We start from the raw sequence: 22697 nt of genomic DNA, 5'->3' as shown, positions 1-22697 counted from the left end.
TGTATAACGAGTGTCTCATGAAACATTCCAGACACTTGTACTTCATTCTATCTTGGCATAACTGTGATTTGACAGAAATATCAGCTAGCTAGATAGGCTATTCCCAAGCTATGCTAGCTAGCTAGCTGCTGTCAGGTTGGCTAAACACAAGGTTTGCGAAGGCTTTAGCCTACATACTGTATAGAACTGAATTAGCAGATCATTAGCAGGAACACGTCCTCAATTCAGCAGATCTTAATTAGCAGGAACACGTCCTCAACTTCAAAACTTCTCTCCATAGCAAAGCTAGCTTAGCTTACCTCGCTGTCACTACGTTACTCACTACTACCCTTGTTTGTTTGTTGTGATTGAATGGCAAAGACACACCCAATAAACACCCACATTAAATCACACCCTAAAGACAACTCTCGTTTGGGCTTCAGTAATGGCCGCTGCATTTCGTTAATGAGTACCGTAAGAAACCGGCTCATAATAGGTGAGTGCAGTTCACCTTTAACCGACTTAATTTGGCTTCAATGTGCTATTGAATCTTCACATATGAATGAATGGTGTCATGTGATCGATGGCTTTGTCCATTCATATAGAGTGCCTTCAGAAAGGATTCATACCCCTTGACTTATTCCACATTTTCAAGTCTTGCCATAGATTTTCAAGCCGATTTAAGTCAGAACAGTAACTAGGCCACTCAGGTGATTGGTCTTGGTAAGTAACCCAGTGTCTGTTGGAAAACAGACTGAGCCAGGTTTTCCCTCTAAGATTCCTTTCTTTTTCCCCTGAAAAAACTCCCTAGTCCGTGCCAATGACAAACATACTCATAACATGATGCAGCCACCACCATGCTTGAATATATGAAGAGTGGTACTCAGTGGTGTGTTGTGTTGGATTTGCCCCAAACATACACTACTGGTCAAAAGTTTTAGAACACCTACTCATTCAAGGGTTTTTCTTTATTTTTACTATTTTCTACATTGTAGAATAATAGTGAAGACATCAGAACTATGAAATAACACATATAGAATCATGTAGTAACCAAAAATTGTTAAACTAATCAAAATACATTTTATATTTCAGATTCTTCAAAAGGCACCCTTTGCCTTGATGACAGCTTTGCACTTTAGTGCCTTATTGCAAACAGGATGCATCTTTTGGAATATTTGTATTCTGTACAAGCTTCCTTCTTTCCACTCTGTCATTTAGGATAGTATTGTGGAGTCACTACAATGTTGTTGATCAATCCTCAGTTTACTCCCATCACAGCCAATGGATTCTGTAACTGTTTTAAAGTCACCATTGACCTTATGGTGAAAACTCTTTGCAGTTTCCTTCCTCTCCGGCAACTAAGTTAGGAAGGACGCCTGTGTCTTTGTAGTGACCAGGTGTATTGAGACATAATCCAAAGTGTAATTAATAACTTCACCATGCTCAAAGGGATATTCATTGTCTGCTTTTTTCCATTTTGACCCATATACCAATAGGTTCCCTTCTTTGCGAGGCATTGGAAAACCTCCATGGTCTTTGTGGTTGAATCTATGTTTGAAATTGACTGCTCGACTGAGGGACATTACAGATAATTGTATGCGTGGGGTACAGAGATGAGGTAATCATTCAGAAATCATGTTAAACACCATCAATGCAACTTATTATGTGACTTGTTAAGCACATTTTTACTCCTGAACTTATTAAGGCTTGCCATAACAAAGGGGTTGAATACTTATTGATTGAAGACATTTCAGCTTTTAATTTTTAAGAAATATAGGGTGCTATGTGTAGGCTAGTGACACAAAATCTCATTTTTAATCCATTCTGCATTCAGGCAGTAACACAACAAAATGTAGAATAAGTCAAAGGGTGTGAATACTTTCTGAAAGCAATGTATACCTTCATTGAGAGGATAATAATCTCTGAAGTAAACCTGATCAATAATGTAAATCCACGGACGCCATGGTCCATATCTTATTCACTGGAGAGTAGGGACCGTGGTTGTGGAGACACGTGTGTGCACACATGCATGCAAACACAGAGACACATACTGTACATTTTTTGCATGCATGCACTCACCCTTCACTGAGAAATGACAGATTTGGCATTTGTTAACTCCAGCTAGTGACACAAGTACATTAGCGACACAGGTCTAATGGACTAGGCCTCTAGGGCTCGTGCCGACCACATACAACCCCAAGGGACAATCGGCCCTTACTTTAGGCCTCTCCGTCTCTAAGCCCCTAAACTTTGAGGACACCTTAACCTCTGATTGCGACGGTCATTTATCCGCTTTATGAGCCATCCGCTGCTTCAGCGCTACATATCGTAAAAGCAGCCCAGCGCCTGTACCACAGTGCATAAAGACAGATATCGCACTGAGACTGCAGACAGGCGCCTGCAATCAGATCAGACAGAGGGGGGTTGAGTAGATGAGGAAATACTGTGTTTTGCCCGAGCTCCCTCTCATTTGATCGTCACTTGATGGCTATGCTTGAATGGACATACAGTGAGGGAAAAAAGTATTTGATCCCCTGCTGATTTTGTACGTTTGCCCAATGACAAAGAAATGATCAGTCTATAATTTTATTGGTAGGTTTATTTGAACAGCGAGAGACAGAATAACAACAAAAAAATCCATAAAAACGCATGTCAAAAATGTTATAAATTGATTTGCATTTTAATGAGGGAAATAAGTATTTGACCCCTCTGCAAAACATGACTTAGTACTTGGAGGCAAAACCCTTGTTGGCAATCACAGAGGTCAGACGTTTCTTGTAGTTGGCCACCAGGTTTGCACACATCTCAGGAGGGATTTCGTCCCACTCCTCCAAGATCCTCCTGCAGATCTTCTCCAAGTCATTAAGGTTTCGAGGCTGACGTTTGGCAACTCGAACCTTCGGCTCCCTCCACAGATTTTCTATGGGATTAAGGTCTGGAGACTGGCTAGGCCACTCCAGGACCTTAATGTGCTTTTTCTTGAGCCACTCCTTTGTTGCCTTGGCCGTGTGTTTTGGGTTATTGTCATGCTGGAATACCCATCCACGACCCATTTTCAATGACCTGGCTGAGGGAAGGAGGTTCTCACCCAAGATTTGACGGTACATGGCCCCGTCCATCGTCCCTTTGATGCGGTGAATTTGTCCTGTCCCCTTAGCAGAAAAACACCCCCAAAGCATAATGTTTCCACCTCCATGTTTGACAGTAGGGATGGTGTTCTTGGGGTCATAGGGAGCATTCCTCCTCCTCCAAACACGGCGAGATGAGTTGATGCCAAAGAGCTCCATTTTGGTCTCATCTGACCACAACACTTTCACCCAGTTGTCCTCTGAATCATTCAGATGTTCATTGGCAAACTTCAGACGGGCATGTATATGTATTCTTGAGTAGGGGGACCTTGCGGGCGCTGCAGGATTTCAGTCCTTCACGGCGTAGTGTGTTACCAATTGTTTTCTTGGTGACTATGGTCCCAGTTGCCTTGAGATCATTGACAAGATCCTCCCGTGTAGTTCTGGGCTGATTCCTCACAGTTCTCATGATCATTACAACTCCACGAGGTGAGATCTTGCATGGAACCCCAGGCCGAAGGAGATTGACAGTTATTTTGTGTTTCTTCCATTTGCGAATAATCGCACCAACTGTTGTCACCTTCTCACCAAGCTGCTTGGCGATGGTCTTGTAGCCCATTCCAGCCTTGTGTAGGTCTACAATCTTGTCCCTGACATCCTTGGAGAGCACTTTGGTCTTGGCCATGGTGGAGAGTTTGGAATCTGATTGATTGCTTCTGTGGACAGGTGTCTTTTATACTGGTAACAAGCTGAGATTAGGAGCACTCCCTTTAAGAGTGTGTTCCTAATCTCAGCTCGTTACCTTTATAAAAGACACCTAGGAACCAGAAATATTTCTGATTGAGAGGGGGTCAAATACTTATTTCCCTCATTAAAATGCAAATCAATTTATAACATTTTGACATGCGTTTTTCTGGATTTTTTTGTTGTTATTCTGTCTCTCACTGTTCAAATAAACCTACCATTACAATTATAGACTGATAATTTCTTTGTCAGTGGGCAAACGTACAAAATCAGCAGGGGATCAAATACTTTTTTCCCCTCACTGTAATCTCATTAAAAGTATAGGACTTTTGTTTTTTTCTGTCATGTCAGGTAGTGGCATTTCTGTCATATCAGATAGAATTCCACTATCATTCTGTACTGTATAACAGCAAGACTCTATCTTTCTCCTGTTATTAAAGTGGGGTGGTAAAATGGTAGTATGGGTTGATGTACTTCTGCATTATGCAGTCTTTGTCAGAACTTGTAAAGGCAAAAGTCCTTACAGGTTGGTATTGATTGACTTTGTGAGGTTGTTTGGACCATAAACCCTCTCTTGATATTGTTTATCTTGATGTCACTGCCAAATGCCCATAGGTTAATATTGGGCTCTTTGTTTTGATCGGTTTTCAAGACCTAGTGAAGTTTTATTTTCTTATTTTCATCTAAAATGCTGTCTACTCAACTTTCCATCAAGTAGTCTGTCACCTTTTTTGAGGGGACCTGAATCCCTGAAAGTGTATAAGAGATATTTATGAATATTTATGATTCAGACTTTCCTGTCTTTCCTGACAGAGGAGAAGGGGACATGTCCTACCAAGGGTTGGTGTTAACCTGAACAGTGAAAGCCCAGTGAAGTCTATCCATGTAACTTACAGTTGACCTTAGACTTCATTAAATATTGTACTGAACAAAAATATAAAGCAACATGTAAAGTGTTGGTCCCATGTTTCAGGAGCTGAAATAAAAGATCCCAGACATTTTCCATACACACAAAAAGCTTATTTCTCTAAAATGTTGTGCACGAATTTGTTTACATCCCTGTTAGTGAACATTTCTCATTTGCCAAGATAATCCTTCAACCTGACAGATGTGGCATATCAAGAAGCTAATTAAACAGCATGATCATTACACAGGTGCACCTTGTGCTGGTGACAATAAAAGGCCACTAAAATGTGCAGTTTTGTCATACAACACAATGCCATAGATGTCTTAGGTTTTGAGATGGCATGCTGACTGCAGGAATATCCACCAGAGTTGTTGCCAGAGAATTGAATGTTCATTTCTCTACCATAAGCTGCCTCCAATGTCGTTTTAGAGAATTTGGCAGTACGTCCAACCGGCCTCACAACCACAGACTACGTGTAACCACACCAGCCCAGGACTTCCACATCCTGCTTTTTTCGACTGCGGGATCGACTTAAACCAGCCACCCGGACAGCGGATGAAATTTAGGAGTATTTCTGTCTGTAATAAAGCCCTTTTTGGGGGAAAAACTAATTCTGATTGGCTGGGCCTGGCTCCCAAGGCCAACCAATGGCTGTGCCCCTGCCCAGTCATGTGAAATCCATAGGTTAGGGCCTAAGGACTTTATGTCAATTAACTGATTTCTTTATTTGAACTGTAACTCAGTAAAATCGTTGCGTTTCTATTTTTGTTCAGTATACATTCGATTCTTCTGTGGATATACAATGCATAGAGTTTCATAATCAATGTAAAATTCCCATTGTTATCTGTCCATAGGACCATTGATCCATCCTCAGTCTCTAGCTGTCATTGAAGGTCATATCGCTCCACTTAACACATTTCTGATTGGAATATATCGATTGATATGAAAGCAGCATCGTCACAGCAGTTAGCCTAGGGCCGTTAGCGACGCTACAGATGCTGTACGACCATAAAGGGACTGAATGGCGCTCGATTAAGTTAACCCCGCCATCTGTGGCCTCATCATAATAGTTTCATCAATGGTTATCTTCGAACCATTTACAGCTGACCATCACTAGAATAACAAAGCCCTCAGTCTCTCAAAATGATGATTAGCTGGACAATAGCCATAGCCAACACAGCAGCCAAGAGACTTATCTGCCTACACGGATTGCCTATATACTTGTAGTTATAGAGAGCTTTGAAATGATTGTTGACAAGAAAAATGGTCTAATAAATGTTGCTAGGACAAAGTGACAGGCTCAAATTGCTGTCTCTCTTTCATGAGCTGACTAATTGCTAAGGGCATCAGGCCTCATGTTTGAAATGCCACTGTATTGATTTTCTAATCATGACAGTTCACGGAAGTCTAGATAGCTCTCACCTAGAGGTGGCTGGCATTTTGTGCCTTTGATGCACTGATGTGTCGTTCTGCACAATTTTGTCCGTATGGAGAGGGTGACCACATGTTAAAGTGGATAGTTCACTCCAAAATCAAAAGTTTGCGAGATTCTTTCAGACCTCAGAAGCAGTCCGAGATTCTTTCAGACCTCAGAAGCAGTCCAACGTTGATATTGGTGCACATCCCCTGTCATCTGGTGTGTAGAACCAGCTACATGCCTTAACTTTCATATGATTAAGGCAAATTCAATCTTTCCCTCTCATTTGGAATTGAAAAACTTAGCTGGACCAAAACAACAGACGGTCCGCGACGTGGACTGAACTCGACATTTGACCACGTTTTGAGGGCGTACATTGGAGTGAACTATCACTTCAAAGTTTTGCCACTAGACTTGAGAAATCCAAGAGCGATATTATTAGCGTCATCGTGACCACTTCACTTCGTCTCTCCAGCCTTGAAATGATATGAGGAGGACTCATCGATTCTAACCAGGCTGTACTCATCCCACTGAAGTCATCCCTCCATCCCTCTTTCTCTCTAATCAGAATTAGCTCCGTCGTTGTAATCCCCTCTAATCTATGGAGGAGCGGCCATCTCAGAGATGCTTGTTGTCCTTTGTCTCCTCTCTAGATTGTTAATGGCTTCCATGTTTGCCCACAGAATATCCCAGACACATGCATCCATACACACACACACACACACACACACACACACACACACACACACACACACACACACACACACATCATAATCCCCATAGTGAAGCTTTGATGTAGGATGCCAGTGTTAAACTCATGTTTGAAGGAGGGTTATCCCTCGGAAAATGAGCTCGCAGGGGATCAGGGACACATTCCGTTGGAATCAGGGATGCTAATCTGGCTCAAAAACAACATTAGCTACCTGCTAAGATGCACAGCCATACCCAAACCCAGGGCCAGTGTTGGCTGAGGTAGAGGATTATAGCCCATAGTGTTTGCCTGCACTTTGTTTTATCTACCTGCTGGCTTGCTATGTTTGTCCCTCTGGTCTGCGTCAAACATAGGTGTGTCGGAAATAGCACCCAATTCCCTATTTGACCATAGGGCTCTCAAAAGTAGTGCACTATTTTACATTTTTGTCATTTAGCAGACGGTCTTATCCAGAGCGACTTAAAGTAGTGAGTTCATACATATTCATAATTTTTTTCATGCTGGTCCCTGTGGAAATCAAACCCACAACCCTGATGTTGCAAGATCCATATTGGTCACAGCCATAGCCCTAGTTCTGTCTTCGTTCCTGGATATAAATGCTGTTCAGATGACGGTTGGAGGTGGTTTTATGATATTATGATTTATTGCAGAGCAAACTCCCACGGCTAAAAGACTGACCCAGGGGCGATGAGCAACACTCAATGTCCACTTCACATAATCAAAGCTAATTGGAGAAAGTGGTATTTTTATTGCCCAAGCTCTAAAGTGGATATTTCTCCTCAATTATAAGATTATGATCATTATAACAATTCGGCAAGAGTATCCTTGGCCATGAAATGTATTTTCCTCTAAAATGCTTTAGTTTACACCCCCTCATCAGCTGTTAGCGCTACACAAAACTTTAGTCACAGCTAGGAGACATCTCCATAGTCAAAACAACAGCCAATTTCAAAACTGATGTTTTCTAATTGATCATTTTATTACTTTGTATACAGTATGTTGTGAAGGATCATGGACTCCAATTGCTTCCAATTAGCCCAGGCCACGCACCTTCCCTCCACACCTGTTCCCAATCCCTTAATCACCTCTCCTCTACCTTTTTCACTCCTCTGACCCCCCCATATTAGCTTCTACCTGAGCACCAGTAATGGGTCATGCCTGGTGATGCCATGGGGCGGCCATTTTAAGTGCCTAGTTATTACGTTGTTGGAGATACTATGTGCATATGCCGCCTTAACTATGTTATCTCTTTTGTATATCCATGTGCTTAGTTTGATAATGCTAATGCCCTTTTTATGTTTTTTGTCCTGGCAGCCTCCTTAGTTTGTCCCATTTCCTGTAATAGTCACCTGGCACTACTTTGTCATGCCTGCACATTTTATGTTGTGCTCCTAAAGTTTCCAGACCACCACATCCTTGTTATTCACATCCAATCTCCAAGGCCTTACAAGCCACAACTCCTAACCCATCCATCCTACCTACATACCTACAAGCCACCCCCCTGTGTGTGTGTGTGTGTGTGTGTGACCCCTAAACCTGGATTCCTTCTCCATCCACCTAATTTGCATTCTGACAGATGTGCCATGGTAGCAGCAACAGTCCTGAATCTTAGTTGGTCCTAGTCCATTTCTTCAATATACATACTATATATGATGTACCCTCTCGGATTCATAAGCCATCTTCTTATGGTATTGTAACAATTTGGCAGGAAGGAGAGCTATTGACATAAACCTTACTCCCTATTAAAAATATCATTTGGCAATTCATTTGAATCAGTGCCCGCAATCTGTGTCGATGCTTGTTTGCTGGCATCACACGCAAATCTACAAATTACTAACCTGGGAAGATGATTGGCATTTCAGACGCAAGCCATTATCTCACCCATAAAATATGGCCAAGTGGTGCAGTAAAGAGAACACTCCTCCATGATACTCAGAACAGGCGTTCTGTTCGCGACACTCTGATTTCACCCCTGCAGATGTTGTTAGGGAGGAGAAAGGGCGACTCAGAGGGAATGGGAAGGTGTGCAGAGCTGGAGGAGTCTACACCACAGAGTGACCGCAGAAGACGTTCACTTCTACTTTCAAATAAGAAAGAACAAAGTCTAGACTTAACCGTTCATTCAGCTTTAGTATTCTGATAGAGTTCCGATCACGGCATTCCGAACGCATCATGCGTCTACATCGAAATGTGTCTACCGTGTCCGGATTCCCTTTTCCCGCACTATATTCATATGCCAGTATGCATTCTACAAACTGGAATAGGCTAAATATGATAACACAACTGATGGCAGTAGCTTACTACTGTAGCTAACTAGCCAGCTAACCTCTGTATCAAGCTAGCAAGCAACGCTAAAGGGATTGCAAACGGGTTAGCATTTCAGGCCAGCAAACATGTTCCTCACAGGCTATGAATGTATTTCCTCCAACGTTATGATGAAAAAGTGCCTCTTGGCCCCAAAACTCATTTTCTGAGATTTGTGGGAGGGGTGCTGATGACGTTGCCCACTGTATGCGCTTTGGTAGCGTGACTGCATCCAGACGGAGGAGAAATCCATACCCAATGCATCCCAGATCTGATCACAATCAGACAACAAAGCGACTTTTGTGCGTCTAGACCAGTCTTTTCAATGCGATCTTCGATTCTGATAGCAGAAGTCACATGTAAGTGTCAAGTGTAGACATGACCAAGGACTAGTGAGACAGACAGTTCCTCTATTGATCACAGCAGACAGGAGCAGATATGCCTCTCTTCTTCTCTGTATCACCACAGGCAACACAGGGTTTTTGCGTCACAGCTTTTTTTTTCTTTGCCAAGAAAAACAAACTGTCCACTGTTTACACTGTCTTATTTCTTTGATAAACAGTTGAGTCTAATTTTGTTGAAGAACAATGGTTTCGACTTGTTTTGGAAATCTGGATTTCCTTTGATTGAACAGCGACCACGTGTCGCCTCTCTAAGACTCCCCAAGCCACAAAGGACTTTCACCACTAGTCACTCCACCAACACGCCGCTCTGATCATCTCCACCAGTCACCACCGCAAAGTAGCTCGTTACGGCGGTGAGGCAAGGTGACAATGTCACCTCGCACACAAGATTCCTTTTAACAAAGCACCGTGGGCAGCTCGTTAGCCCATTTCATAGCACCTAATAAAACTATTACCCTTCAGGATTGATGAACTTGTCCATTAGAGAGAACATCACATTATGATGAGCTGTTTCCTCCCAGGGATGCTGCTGATGAGAAAATGGCCTCCCTGCTCCATCAATGTTCCCACACCATTTGTGACCCTGAGACTGAAGCCATCTCCCAGGAGAGCGGCTGGCTGCTTTCATCAGCAGTGTTGTTTATTATCTATGAATATCTTCCTGACGTAGGCAACCAAAACAAATACGCCAGGACAAACATTAAGTACGCCCTAATCGATGACAACGGCACTCCACTGGGGTTTAAAAGTGTGTCCTTCTTGTTTTGAGCTCAGATCGGTTCCTGAAGGGGGAAAGTAAAAAGCGTGACACGTTGCTGCGTGGTGAAACTTGTTGGCTGCGGTCTGATTGTTGGCTGCAATCTGCAGGGGTTGGCAGGTAGCCAAGTGGTTAGAGTGTTGGACTAGTAACCGAAAGGTTGCAAGGTTGAATCCCCGAGCCGACAAGGTAAAAATCTGTCGTTCTGCCCCTGAACAAGGCAGTTAACCCACTGTTCCTAGGCTGTCATTGAAAATAAGAATTTGTTCTTAACTGACTTGCCTAGTTAAATAAAAAATTCTTTACCCTTCTCAACGAAGTGTGTACTCGTTCACTCTATTGGATTGGACAGTTCAGTTAGACTGTTGAAAAACCATCACCTGCCCGGTACTCAGCCCTGCACCTTCAGATGACTGTCTGAAGGTGCAGGGCTGAGTACCGGGCAGGTGATGGTATATATTAAACACTGGTCACTTCACATTCTGGTTATACATTGTTGTTTACTCACTGTGTATGTATTATATTCTTGACATAGCTCATCCTAATATACCTACATACGTATATTACGTACATAGGGGAGAGTGGGGTAAGTTGAGCCATTTTTACATTCAGCATCATTCCATCAAGGAAAATATAGTATTTTTTCTAACAAAGATATCTACATATATTTCAAGGTGTTGTGTGTCCATGGAAATGATCAGAATTCATATAAACATTTGTTTTGTAAACAGCTTGTCCCCCAAAAAAGTGGTCTCTTGGCACAACTTATCCAGGGTATGGGGATAAGTACAAAAAAAAATGTATGTACTGAATTAAATATTACCACTCACCTTTTTAAAACCATGTCTATCTTTATTTCCCAAACACAATTCAAAACAATCCAAATGGCTTTTTTTTGTCTTTTAAGCATCTTTTAGCAGAGGCTTAACACCTACAGTAACAAAAACGTTGTACTTTTTAAAAAAACAACACAGGCCAGGCCCTGTTGTTACGTCATATCCCAGTGACAATGTCTTGCATTACACCTGGGAAGAATACACTTTACTCAACTTGCTGTTGGCTCAACCATTGGCTCAACTTACCCCAAGGAAAACATTTTGCTACATTAGCCACACAGTTACAAGGATGCCCTTTCATGATAAGCTTCAATATGAGATTCTAAGCCTATCTATGAAATTATCTACTTTGGTTTAGATACGAGCATCATGAAGTGTCTTACACAAATTCATATATTTTTTTAACCTAATTTGCTTACCACTTTATCCATGTGATTTCTTCCATCGCACCCACTTCGCACCCACAAAAGGGCTTTATTACAAACAAATACTCCTCATCCCTGAGGCCGGTTGGACGTTCTGCCACATTCTCTAAAATGACGTTGGACGTTTAGCATTTCATTGCACCTGCTAAAACACCTGCAAATCTGAGTACGTGATCAATAAATTTGGATTTGAACACACAAACATGTACAGCAACCTGACCAGTAGGACCATAAGCACCGTGTCAGTTGACTTGGGAATGACCCGTAGTCAAGTCCATTACATTGGTGTAAGTAAATGGCCTAGAGGAAGTTTTCACTCCATTCCTAGACACAACCCAAAGCACACACACTTTATCTGGCAACTGTTCTACTATTGTCTTAGATGTAGGTCTTAGGAGGTAGGTGGAGTACATTAAACATCCTTTTCAATAGGTATCGAAAATGAAACCGGAAACATTCTGTCACTCTGTCGTTCCACACGCCCAATTTATCTTTCCGGACAGTGCTGCTATGAACAACTTCAAAGTATCTGTCTGAAAAGTAAACTAATTGACTTTCACAACCTGTCAGAAACTGGTTTCAACTACTTCAACAGCAGCCAGCGGGGCTTGTCTCCCTGTCAGAACGAGGTTTGTTGCTGAACAAAGCTCGAGGTGACAGTCGGAGGAACACACATCAACAGAGCTTTGCGTTAGGCGGCTGCCAAGGCCATCCACTGAGATATTCACACGGCTGAGGTGAGATAAACACCAACAGGCTGCTGCTGGGTTGATATTAGAAATACCTCAAACCTCTGCAAACTGTAGGTTTATGTTGACAGAGGCTTGAACGTAGATATCATCAGAGAATGAGAGACAGACATACAGATCTATGTAACCTATCCCAGAGAGGCTCAGTCTCATGCTGTGCTCAAACAAATGGAACACATCCATTTACCAAGGTCGCAGCCTGCACTGCACTTCAGGTAATTGTATATGGGAACTGAGTGTGTGTACGTGTGTATTTCACCATGTGCATACTTCTACAATATATATAAACTCAGCAAAAAAGAAACGTCCCTTTTTCAGGACCCTGTCTTTCAAAGATAATTCATAAAAATCCAAAGAACTTCACAGATCTTCATTGTAAAGGGTTTAAACACTGTTTCCCATGCTTGGTCACTGAACCATAAACAATTAATGAACATGCACCTGTGGAACGGACGTTAAGACACTAACAGCTTACAGACAGTAGGCAATTAAGGTCACAGTTCTGAAAACTTTGGACACTAAAGAGGCCTGACTACTGACTCTGAAAAACACCAAAAGAAAGATGCCCAGGGTCCCTGCTCATCTGCATGAATGTGTCTTAGGCATGCTGCAAGGAGGCATGAGGACTGCAGATGTGGCCAGGGCAATAAATTGCAATGTCCGTACTGTGAGACGCCTAACACAGCGTTACAGGGAGACAGGACAGACAGCTGATCGTCCTCGCAGTGGCAGACCACATGTAACAACACCTGCACCAGATCAGTACATCCGTACATCACACCTGCGGGACAGGTACAGGATGGCAACAACAACTGCCCGAGTTACACCAGGAACGCGCAATCCCTCCAGCAGTGCTCAGACTGTCCGCAATAGGCTGGGAGTGGCTGGACTGAGGACTTGTAGGCATGTTGTAAGGCAGGTCCTCACCAGACATCACCGGCAACAACGTCGCCTATGGGCACAAACCTATCATCGCTGGACCAGACAGGACTGGCAAAAAGTGCTCTTCACTGACGAGTCGCGGTTTTGTCTCACCAGGGGTGATGGTCGGATTCACGTTTATCGTTGAAGGAATGAGCGATACACCGAGGCCTGTACTCTGGAGGGGGATCGATTTGGAGGTGGAGGGTCCGTCATGGTCTGGGGTGGTGTGTCACAGCATCATCGGACTGAGCCTGTTGTCATTGCAAGCAATCTCAACGCTGTGCATTACAGGGAAGACATCCTCCTCCCTAATGGGGTACCCTTCCTGCAGGCTCATCCTGACATGACCCTCCAGCATGACAATGCCACCAGCCATATTGCTCGTTCTGTGCGTGATTTCCTGCAAGACAGGAATGTCAGTGTTCTGCCATGGCCAGCGAAGGACCTGTTGGATTGGAGCGTGAGGGCTAGGGCCATTCCCCCCAGAAATGTCCCGGAACTTGCAGATGCCTTGGTGGTAGAGTGGGGTAACATCTCACAGTAAGAACTGGCAAATCTGGTGCAGTCCATGAGGAGGAGATGCACTGCAGTACTTAATGCAGCTGGTGGCCACACCAGATACTGACTGTTACTTTTGACCCCCGCTTTGTTCAGGGACACATTATTCCATTTCTGTTAGACACATGTCTGTGGAACTTGTTCAGTTTACGTCTTAGTTGTTGAATCTTGTTATGTTCATACAAATATTTACACATGATAAGTTTGCTGAAAAGAAACGCAGTTGACAGTGAGAGGACGTTTCTTTTATTGCTGAGTTTATATAGAGTTGAAGTCGGAAGTTTACATACACTTACACTTGGAGTCATTAAAACTCCTTTTTCAACCACTCCACAAATGTCTTGTTAACAAACTATAGTTTTGGCAAGTCTGTTATGACATCTACTTTGCGCATGACACAAGTAAGTTTTCCAACAATTGTTTACAGACAGATTATTTCACTTAATCACAATTCCAGTGGGTCAGAAGTTTACATACACTAAGTTGACTGTGCCTTTTAAACAGCTTGGAAAATTCCAGCAAACGATCTCATGGCTTTAGAAGCTTCTGATAGGCTGATTGACATCATTTGAGTCAATTGGAGGTGTACCTGTGGATGTATTTCAAGGCCTACCTTCAAACTCAGTGCCTCTTTGCTTGACATCATGGGAAAATCAAAAGAAATCAGCCAAGAACTCCGAAAAAAATTGTAGACCTCCACAAGTCTGGCTCATCCTTGGGAGCAATTTCCAAACACCTGAATGTACCACATTCATCTGTACAAACAGTATGCAAGTAGAAACACCATGGGACCACACTGCCGTCATACTGCTCAGGAAGGAGACGCGTTCTGTCTCCTAGAGATGGTGCGAAAAGTGCAAATCAATCCCAGAACAACAGCAAAGGACCTTGTGAAGATGCTGGAGGAAACAGGTACAAAAGTATCTATATCCACAGTAAAACAAGTCCTTAATCGTCATAACCTGAAAGGCCGCTCAGCAAGGAAGAAGCCACTGCTCCAAAACTGCCATAAAAAGACAGACTACGGTTTGCAACTGCACATGGGGACAAAGATCGTACTTTTTGGAGAAATGTCCTCTGGTCTGATGAAACAAAAATAGAACTGTTTGGCCATAATGACCATCATTATTTTTGGAGGAAAAAGGGGAAGGGTTGCAAGCCGAAGAACACCATCCCAACCGTGAAGCACGGGGGTGGCAGCATCATGTTGTGGGGGTGTTTTACTGCAGGAGGGACTGGTGCACTTCACAAAATAGATGGCATCATGAGGGAGGAAAATTAAGTGGATATATTGAAGAAACATCTCAAGAGATCAGTCAGGAAGTTAAAGCTTGGTCGCAAATGGGTCTTCCAAATCGACAATGACCCCAAGCATACTTCCCAAGTTGTGGCAAAATGGCTTAAGGACATCAAAGTCAAGGTATTGGAGTGGCCATCACAAAGCCCTGACCTCAATCCCATAGAAAATTTGTGGGCAGAACTGAAAAAGCGTGTGCGAGCAAGGAGGCCTACAAACCTGACTCAGTTACATCAGCTCAGTCAGGAGGAATGTGCCAAAATTCACCCAACTTACTAGGATTAAATGTCAGGAATTGTGAAAAACTGAAATGTATTTGGCTAAGGTGTATGTAAACTTCCGACTTCAACTGTATATCCAGTACCAGTCAAAAGTTTGGACACACCTACTCATTCCAGGGTTTTTCTATATTTTTACTATTTTCTACATTGTGGAATAATATTGAAGACATCAAAACTATGAAATAACACATGGAATCATGTAGTAACCAAAAAAGTGTATTACATTTCAGTTTATTCAAAGTAGCCACCCTTTGTCTTGATGACAGCTTTGCACACACTTGAAATTCTCTTAATCAGCTTCATGAGGTAGTGACATGGAATGCATTTCAAATAACAGGGGTGCCTTGTTAAAAGTTCATTTGTGGAATTTATTTCCTTCTTAATGCATTTGAGCCAATCAGTTGTGTTGTGACAAGGTAGGGGTGGTATTCAGAAGATAGCCCTATTAGGTAAAAGACCAATCTATATTATGGCAAAAACAGCTTAAATAAGAAAAGAGAAACGACACTCCATCATTACTTTTAAGACATCAAGGTCAATCAATAGGGACCATTTAAAAAAAAGAAATTCTTCAAGTGCAGTCGCAAAAACAATCAAGCGCTATGAGACCCAGAGTTACCTCTGCTGTAGAGGATAAGTTCTGTCGGTGAAATTCATATTGAGAGAGACTGTAATTTCTTCAGACAATCATCTGTATTTAATATTGATTAATTATTGCAATTACGAAACTAGGCAACCCAACAGTCTGTACACAAATGCAGAGTTATTTATGTAGCTGACACAAAGAAATCTTAGTCATGGTTGGTTATCCAGTCGTTATCTGCACGGGGTTGTTGTCTTAACCCCACCCTGGCTTAGTTTCCCAGTTGCAAGGATGATTTTGAGACAATGATGGATTGTTCTACTCCTAAGCCATCTCTAGTTAAACACATTTGTGTCTATGCAATACAGAATTTAACTCATTTGTCATCTCAAGCCATCTATAGTGGCCATACTCCCAGATTAGCTGCAGGGAACTAGATTGGAGACAATAAAAGCACAGCATTAGCAGGACAGAAATATCTTCCTATTTGTTAAGTATTAATTGCTAACTATTAATATCAAACAAATCCGGTAAATACGTAATTTTTCTATCACAGTTAATTAGAGTTAACTGCAGCTCAGATTGGAGCCCAAATAAATGCTTCACAGAGTTCAGGTAACAGACACATCTCAACATCAACTGTTCAGAGGAAACTGCGTGAATCAGGCCTTCATGGTCAAATTGGTGCAAAGAAACCACTACTAAAGGACACCAATATTAAGAAGAGACTTGCTTTGGCCAAGAAAGACGAGCAATAGACATTAGACCGGTGGAAATCTGATTTTTGGTTCCAACTGCCGTGTCTTGTGAGATGCAGAGTAGGTGAATGGATGATCTCTGCATGTGTTGTTCCCACAGTGAAACATGGAGGAGGAGGTGTGATGGTGTGAGGGTGCTTTGGTGGTGACACCGTCAGTGATTTATTTAGAATTCAAGGCACACTTAACCAGCATGGCTACCACAGCATTCTGCTGTGAAATGCCATCCCATCTGGTTTGCGTTAGTGGGACTATCATTTCTTTTTCAACAGGACAATGACCTAAAACACACCTCCAGGCTGTGTAAGGGCTATTTGACCAAGAAGGAAAGTGATGGAGGGTTGCATCAGATGACCTGGTCTCCACAATCACCTGACCTCAGGTGCCCAGCATAAGTGGGAACTCCTTCAAGAATAAACATATTTTGATTTGTTTAACACTTTTTTGGTTACTACATGATTCCATATGTTTTGATATCTTCTATATTATTCTACAATGTAAAAAATAAAGAAAAGCCCTTGAATGAGTAGGTGTGTCCAACTTTTGGCTGATACTGTATACAGATATGGAGGAATTTTGCTTGTTTAAGTGCTACCTTTTCCTCCCCTTTCCTGTCCTTTCCTGTTTCCCTTATACAATAGTGCCTGGTTAAGGGAGGATGCAGTTGCAGGGGGTCTCTTGTACGTTCCAAGAAGATCATGCCTACTGCACAGTACTTTCCAGAGAACAAAGGGAGGATAGGCTAATTCAACAATAACACTGATTCCTTTTGACCTGTTTCAACCTGTCTAATCTGTCTATTTACCGACAATGACAGATAAAGGGTGCACACACTGCCCAACTTTTTGAATTCTCGTCTCGATTCCTCTTTTTTACAACTTTGGCACAGTGTGAGATACCAATTTCATGTATGAACTTGGAAACTGTGAACTGTCCCAGCAAACATGACCCTATTGATGTTTACCCATGTGGGTATTTGGTGGGCAAGGGCTAGCCCACACCTGCCCAACACAGGCTAGCCCACAGAAATCCCACATAAGCCCAACACGGGCTAGCCTGCGAGCCCAGCTCCGGATAGCCCACACCAAGCCCAGCTAGAGGCAGGCCCTCATTATAATATTTGGAGGCGTGGTTTGTGCACATTATTTTTGTGCAACCATGGCTGAGTGTGTCGTTCCAGTTTAAGTTTTCTGTTGTGCGATGCCAAATTTTTCTGTACAATGCCGATGATGAAGTCCTTAAAAAGTGTGTGTGAAATTTCTATAAACTAGGGTACCTGTGAGGATTTTCTACACTGGACAACTTGTTACAGCTGTAATAATGCAAAAGTCATTATTAAGATATAAGGGGGATTATTGCTAAACTCAATAAGATTCACAAGTTAGTTTAAAACCCTTTATCATGGTTGGTGTTTTGACAGATTTGTCCAAAATCGTGTGACATAAAACATTACTTTTCAGTCCTTGCATTTATGGCAGTGTAAATTGTTGTTATATCATATATTTAGCATTAATCAGTTAAATTAGACATTGAACCCTGTAAGAATCCTGGATCTAGCTGTCAGACAGTTTTTTGTATAGAGATCTTCAAAATGCAGTGTAACTATGTATCATTTCGTATCTCCTGCACGAAATGCACTGTTAGGGCTAGGAACACAAGCATTTCGCTACACTTGCAATAACATCTGCTATAAGGTTATATCCCAAAGTTGGGATACAGCCTTTATAGACTAAGCACATCCTTCTGAGTACATGGCAAACTACAGATGTGTGGAATAATGGGTCAAAGGTGAGGTTCTGTATGTGAGAAAGGAATATCCCCCAGCCAGATAGCATTTTCTGTGAACACTGTTCACCGGCCTCACAACCGCAGACCACGTGTATGGGCAGGCATACGCTACGGACAACGAACACAAATGCATTTTGTGAGGCCCATTTATTTCAACATATCTGTGACCAACACATGCATACCTGTATTCCCAGTCATGTGAAATCCATAGATTAGGGCCTACGGAATTTATTTCAATTGACTGATTTCCTCATATGAACTGTAACTCAGTAAAATCTTTGAAATTGTTGCATGTTCTAGAGATTCTGAGTCAGAGTCCAGGCTCTGTCGCAGCCGGCCAATACCGGGAGACCCATGGGGCGGTGCACAATTGGCCCAGCACTGTCCGGGTTAGGGGAGGGTTTGGCCGGCAGGGATGTCCGTGTTCCATCGCGCACTAGTGACTCCTGTGGGGGGCGGGAGTAGTGCACGCTGACACGGTCGCCAGCAGTACGGTGTTTCCTCTGACACGTTGGTGCGGCTAGCTTCCAGGTTAAGTGGGCATTGAGTCAAGAAAAGCTGTAAAGCTGTCATCAAGGCAAACGGTGTCTACTTTGAAGAATCTAAAATCTAAAATATATTTTCATTTGTGTAACACTTTTTTGGATACTACATGATTCCATATGTGTTATTTCATAGTTTTGATGTCTTCACTATTATTCTACAATGTAGAAAATAGTAAAAATAAAGACAAACCCTTGAATGAGTAGGTTTGTCCAAACTTTTGACTGGTACTGTATGTGGAACTGCATAAAAATTATATTTTGGGGGGTTTGAAACCATTTTGAAATGTTGATCTGAATGTCGCATATCGGCCCCATTATCTATAAAGACCCGTATGAAAAACGTAACAGTTTCTCTTGTAAAAATATATGTATGATAGCAACAACTTAGTTGTGTTTCTGATACATACGTTTAATAAAATTGCAATTAATAATTGAAATACATTTCTATTAAATGTTGGCAGCCTACACGTGGCCAATATTTTAGCCCTCATTAGGCTAATGTGGACATGTTTCCTGGGGTGCTGAGGCGGCCGTTTTGTAATGGCATTACTCACATGGCCTGAGGGCTCAATCACTGTTGGGCAACCAGGGAAAGTTATTATAGGGAAGTATGATGGCCTGAAGCTACACAACATGTTAACATACACCACCAACACAGCAAAGGCAAAGACGCAGCAAAGGCTTAACTTGAACCTTGCAGGAGATGGAGTGGGAATTTTCATATGGTGGTTAGCAGTGGCAATTTTAGCATGTACATCTTGGTGGGGCAAAAAAAAAAGAAATGTGGGATGCATGCCAGGAAGTCACAACAGAACGCTAAATAATACATTAATTGCACTATAACGGTGACAAACGATGCCCACAACAGCAACACCTTACCACTGCTACACCTGGCTTTCAGCGGAGCCTTGTCTGGCAGCGAAACAATTAATTCAGCCTCATTTACTGCCTTTTAAAAACACATAGCTGACATGGCTGACTTGCTTAAACAAATGTGGTTTCTACTGACAATTGAGATACACAAACTATGGCATAAGAGGCAATCCGTAATTTCGATTAAGACATTAATGAGCAAGCGACGACAGACGTAGTCAATATAACTAGTTGTTCACACGTTTGAAATGTACAGCGACAGAATTCAGAACATGGGCCATTTTTACAGTGTATTCTCTGTACAACAAGTTAGAACTATAGGATAAATAAATGGGGCATATAAACACACAATGAAAGCTCTTACAATATTCAATGACATTTCTCTAAAACAGCTTATAGGCTACATGTGCACCACCAAGTTAGAATAGTAGGCGAAATTAGACCAAATTATTACGGTGAGGCACATTGAACGCCATTTGGGTCTTTGCGTGTCAAAAAAGATACACATTATATATCACTATTTGACGCGTTAAATAAGCTTTTAACTTGACACGCCAAATAACACAATTCTATTATTGAATATTGTGTGTGCTGAATTTGCACGTGCAAGCCAAGCGCCACAACTACTATCATTTGCACTGTCAAAGCTGTATGAAGCAAGCACACACCGGCCACAAACGATGTGTGTACAATACCGCGTTAGTGAAAATAGACCAAATCCTACCTCATGATGCCATCTATTTTGTGAAGTGCACCAGTCCCTCCTGCAGCAAAGCACCCCCACAACATGATGCTGCCACCCCCATGCTTCACGGTTGGGATGGTGTTCTTCAGCTTTCAAGCATCCCCCTTTTTCTTCCAAACATAACGATGGTCATTATGGCCAAACAGTTCTATTTTTGTTTCATCAGACCAGAGGACATTTCTCCAAAAAGTACGATCTTTATCCCCATGTGCAGTTGCAAACCGTAGTCTGTCTTTTTATGGCAGTTTTGGAGCAGTGGCTTCTTCCTTGCTGAGCGGCCTTTCAGGTTATATCAATACAGGACTCGTTTTACTGTGGATATAGATACTTTTGTACCTGTTTCCTCCAGCATCTTCACAAGGTCCTTTGATGTTGTTCTGGGATTGATTTGCACTTTTCGCACCAAAGTACGTTCATCTTTAGGAGACAGAATGCGTCTCCTTCCTGAGCGGTATGACAGCTATGTGGTCCCATGGTGTTTATACTTGTGTACTATTGTTTGTACAGATGAATGTGGTACCTTCAGGCATTTGGAAATTTCTCCCAAGGATGAACCAGACTTGTGGAGGTCTCCAAAAAATGTTCTGATTTCTTTTGATTTTCCCATGATGTCAAGCAAAGAGGCACTGTTTTTGAAGGTCGGCCTTGAAATACATCCACTGGTACACCTCCAATTGACTCAAATGATGTCAATTAGCCTATCAGAAGCTTGTAAAGCCATGAGATCATTTTCTGGAATTTTCCAAGCTGTTTAAAGGCACAGTCAATTTAGTGTATGTAAACTTCTGACCCACTGGAATTGTGATACAGTAAATTATAAGTGAAATAATCTGTCTGTAAACAATTGTTGGAAAAATTACTTGTGTCATGCACAAAGTAGATGTCCTAACCGGCTTGCCAAAACTATAGTTTGTTAACAAGAAATTTGTGGAGTGGTTGAAAAACAAGTTTTAATGACTCCAACCTAAGTGTATGTAAACTTCTGACTTCAACTGTGTATATGTATATATTTTTTGTTCCTAAAAATATGGGGCTCAAAAACCCCACCTGCCCTGAAAAGCTGGTGGTTAGGGTTGAATAGGGTTTGCAACATTTTTGTAGCTTCCCCAAAAGTATTTCTGGCAAACCTCTGAATTTTGGGAAAGTGAAGTTTTGAAACCATACTCTTACTTCTATGTCTGCACTGTAGCAAAGAGAGAGCATCTATAACTGCAGTGAAACATTATCATGACAATGCATATTCTCATAATCGCAACAGAGCATTCACCCTAGCACTGAAACATGAATCCACAGAGGATTATCAGTTCTTGCTAGCAATCAGACATCCAGCTATTGTTAAGACCCAGTACACTGCACCAAGTTCAGCAACAATAAACGTCATCTTACTGTTGCTCTACTGTACAGTTAGAACCGTTCGTTAATATTGAAAGTAGCAATCCACGTACATACCTTGTCTTGCCTGGCTGCTTGTGAAATATGAACTGATTGCTTCTTAGTTTTGCTTTCCTTATTTAACAAACTGCTATTTCAATAGGGTATTTCCTGTAACCCTTTCCTGTAACCCTTTCATACGCAGTAAGTTGTCTAACACCGTCTTAACATGAAGTCACTTCTCTATTGGAAAGTGGACTTTCCTTGTTGGTTACGTCACCCTCCTTGTGATTATATCCTGTATATAAATATATACATATTTGTGCTGTATAATGTTGTTTGGCATTGACAAATACCATTCGAGATCTGGGACCAGGCTATAATGCCTGGTCCCAGATCACATTACCCCAAGAAATCACATTACCCCAAGAAATCACATTACCCCAAGAAATCAGTACACCCTAGAGATAGAACCGCAGAGGATAAGTAGAGAATAGCTGTATGTCTATGTACTAATTCCCTCTCATAGCAACTCAGCGAGCTGAAGTAAGCTTCTGTTATTGCCAAGGGCATTATGGGTCCATAAATATTTAAAAGAAACTCTATCGATCTGCTTCACTGAGGGCCACATAGAAGCTTTTCTTTCAGTGGTCTAGTAAAAACATGGACTGC

The 22697-nt window shown here is 42.0% G+C and overlaps 1 protein-coding gene across 2 annotated transcripts in view; it reads right to left on the bottom strand.

Annotated features, from left to right (window-relative positions):
- The window catches only part of LOC145859434 (CD276 antigen), a 38422-nt gene extending 16044 nt beyond the window's left edge, over positions 1 to 22378 (bottom strand). Inside the window, exon 1 of one of the 2 annotated variants that reach the window (XM_082958863.1) lies at positions 22104 to 22378. The gene's annotated coding sequence lies outside the window, so the exon portion shown is untranslated. The remainder of the gene's footprint in view (positions 1 to 22103) is intronic. The other variant, XM_082958864.1, reaches the window with a different exon arrangement.
- Between the last annotated feature and the right edge of the window lie 319 nt (positions 22379 to 22697).

The sequence above is a fragment of the Salmo salar genome, chromosome 12, assembly GCF_965601325.2.
Source record: "Salmo salar chromosome 12, fSalSal1, whole genome shotgun sequence".
Taxonomy (NCBI): domain Eukaryota; kingdom Metazoa; phylum Chordata; class Actinopteri; order Salmoniformes; family Salmonidae; genus Salmo; species Salmo salar.
This window is presented reverse-complemented; position numbering and strand designations above follow the sequence as displayed.